At 35.4% G+C, this 2,871-nt stretch overlaps 1 protein-coding gene across 3 annotated transcripts in view; it reads right to left on the reverse strand.

Moving 5' to 3' along the window:
* GRM1 (glutamate metabotropic receptor 1) overlaps positions 1–2,871 on the reverse strand; it is a 469,370-nt gene that overhangs the window by 28,567 nt on the left and 437,932 nt on the right. The gene's annotated exons all lie outside the window — the stretch shown is intronic.

Consider the following 2,871-nt stretch of genomic DNA (forward strand, 5'->3'; position numbering starts at 1 on the left):
GTAACAATATCCTTAATTTTACAGCTAACACTAGATGGAGATGAGGGGGATAAAATATTGTATGTAGTGGATAGATGCTCAGATTATGTAAATAGATGCTCAGATTATGTAGATAGATGCTCAGATTATGTAGATAGATGCTCAGATTATGTAGCGATACTACATATACTTGAAAAGAGAAATAGGAAGGTCATATGCAAAGCATTTGTTTTAACTCCTCTCAGTAATTATATTGGTGATGGCAGTATTGATATTGTTATTCTGGGACATTTACATGGGTGTTGTGAAATATATAAATACCTATTTCTAAGATAGTCTCATTCAATTATTTCCCATTTCATTGGTAACTAAGATTCTTATTGTGGAAAAATATAATACTGTTATAGAAGAGGTTAAGTTTTGAAAAATCTTGGTAGATAAAAATTTCAACTGGAAATATATTACTAAATCATGAGGATTTTTATCATTAAAAACTTGAAGAGGCCTCCAATGATAAAAATTACACAATTTGAGTCTCAGCAAAGGATCATAGTACAATTGTTGAAATCCATCAGTTAAGCATCAGTCAATGAGGTTATAGTGAAGTGATTAGGCTAGTTACATTAGAATATTGCTATGGAAGCAATTTATTTATTTTTTTACACTTTGTCAATAACATTCATTGACAGTGGCACAATCACGCCTACCCTAATAACACATGTCATAATAAAGCAATGAGGGTATTAAAACAGTATGTAGTCCCAGCCCACCGTTCATTGGGCCCCCACAAGGCAAAAGATCCAAACCAAAGTGCAAAGTTTTTTACCTCTACAACCTTGGGATAGCATCATCTGCTGCTTTTCACACTAGGGAATTACAGCCTTAAGTTCAAGGACGATAGGTGAATTTGAGGTATTAAGCCCAGTTCACTTAGTGGGGTTTCCACATCCAGACATTGTGGTGTGGTCTACGAAGGATGCTGCCTCAGAAGAACAGAGTATAAAGTTTCAGTAGTCTATAGAGCACAACATCGGTCATCAAGGTCTAGATAAAAACTAGGTCAAAAGTGTCCAGTTAGGTCTAAACGAGGTCCCAAAGTGTCCATAGTTCCAGGTATATTCTCTCCTTAAGGTCAGCATTAAGTATTGTTAAGTGTTTTCTTTGATTTCCTGATAGGAGTTTGCATTTCTCCATTCTCCTACCAACAGAAATGTACTTGCCTTCTCCAAGGCATAACTAATACCCTCCCCTCATATTGACTTGGATTCCAAAAATAACAAATAATAAACTATAGATATATTTGAGAACATGGATAGAACTCAAAATCAATATGCTACATAAAAGGAACAAAGACATAAAACAATGTCTAGTATATTATTTCATTTTCATGAGGAAGAATAATCAATGGAGAAGGAAATAATAATCAATAATAATCAACGGCGATGGGAATCCAAATAATGATTGTCCTAGGAGGAGAGTGGGATGCATTAGAAAGCACATGAGGACATTTTTTTAGGATGATAACAATGCTCTATATTTTGATTTCATATTGGTTACATGGGTATAATACACAATTGTACAAAATGTAAAAAGCTGTGATTCACATCTACCCATACTGCTATATGTAATTATACATTAATTAAATATACCAAATGAAAGAACAAATAAAGTATTTACTAAAACTGAAAAGCATTGAAACTAGTCAGACAAATTTCAACATCAGAAATCCTTGAAAAGAGAAGCCGTGCAAGGAAGCAAATACTGAAATCGATAATTCAAAGAACATTTCCTGAAATTCAATCAGCAAGTATTTTCACAAGCTAAAAACATTGAAACTAGAATTTTAGACTGAAAATCCTTAAACTAAAAGTAAAAGGTGTGACATTTATGATACTTAAACGTGAGTCCTGTTTGTTTTTGTTGTTTTATTTTTTCCTCTAGCAAAAGGTACTTTTAATGTCAGGGCTGTGTGTTGGCAAACTTTTCCACAAGCAAAAATAATAGAATGTTGTTCCCTTGAGCCATATCTGAAAAATATACTATGAAACAAGCTTAGAATTTCATAAGATTGCTAAAATCACTAGAGAAATATAAGAAGAAGAAATCTCAAAAAAAACCTCACTACCAGCAAGTCAATTCTCAAAGTGACTCTATAGGACAGAACAGGCTTGCCTCTGCCGTTTCTGAGACTCTAACTTTTAACAGGTGCAGAAAACCGCATATTGCTTCCTTGCAGCGGCTGATGGTTTTGAACTCTTGACCTTGTGGTTAGCAGCACAACACATAACCCACTACTCCACCAGAATTCGAGGTATAGTAGTAGAACCCTGTACTAACGCCATCAGTACTCGACATAATTTGATTTTGACACGAAATGTCAAGAAAAGTTTGCATCAGAATCCGACCCAACACATGTGATTCTTGTAAACAAAAGCAGTTCCTGTTTGCTCACTCGGCATTAGTTGGTCTTGTTAGCACGTGTTGTTTAAACCTTTTGCGGCTGTGTTCCAAGCGTCTTGCTATAATTTTCTTAGTTTTTGTGGCTTTTTGTACTGCTTTTAGATAAAAACCATGGGTCCCAGGAAAGAGTTTTTGAAAAGAATCATCATGATAAGGAACTGGTTAACCGTGTTATCGATATTGTTGATGATAACTTAGTAAGCCCCTTTAAAAACCAGTTCCGGAAACACCAACAGCAGACCACATTAGACAGATTTAAAAAAAAAAATTTTTAGAGAAACCCAGCCAGGTCCTAGTGAAAAAAGGTAAAGAAGGGAAGAAACTCCTGAAAAGCAGCTACCAGTTGATTTGAGGGAAGGGGATTCGCCTTCCAAACCATGACTCTCACCTCCTCTCCACATCCGTGGCCACAGCTCCAGATCCTCATCAATT

The sequence above is a fragment of the Echinops telfairi genome, unplaced genomic scaffold (assembly GCF_000313985.2).
Source record: "Echinops telfairi isolate 266 unplaced genomic scaffold, ASM31398v2 ScPeMD7_3533;HRSCAF=4204_0, whole genome shotgun sequence".
In the NCBI taxonomy this organism is placed as follows: Eukaryota; Metazoa; Chordata; class Mammalia; order Afrosoricida; family Tenrecidae; genus Echinops; species Echinops telfairi.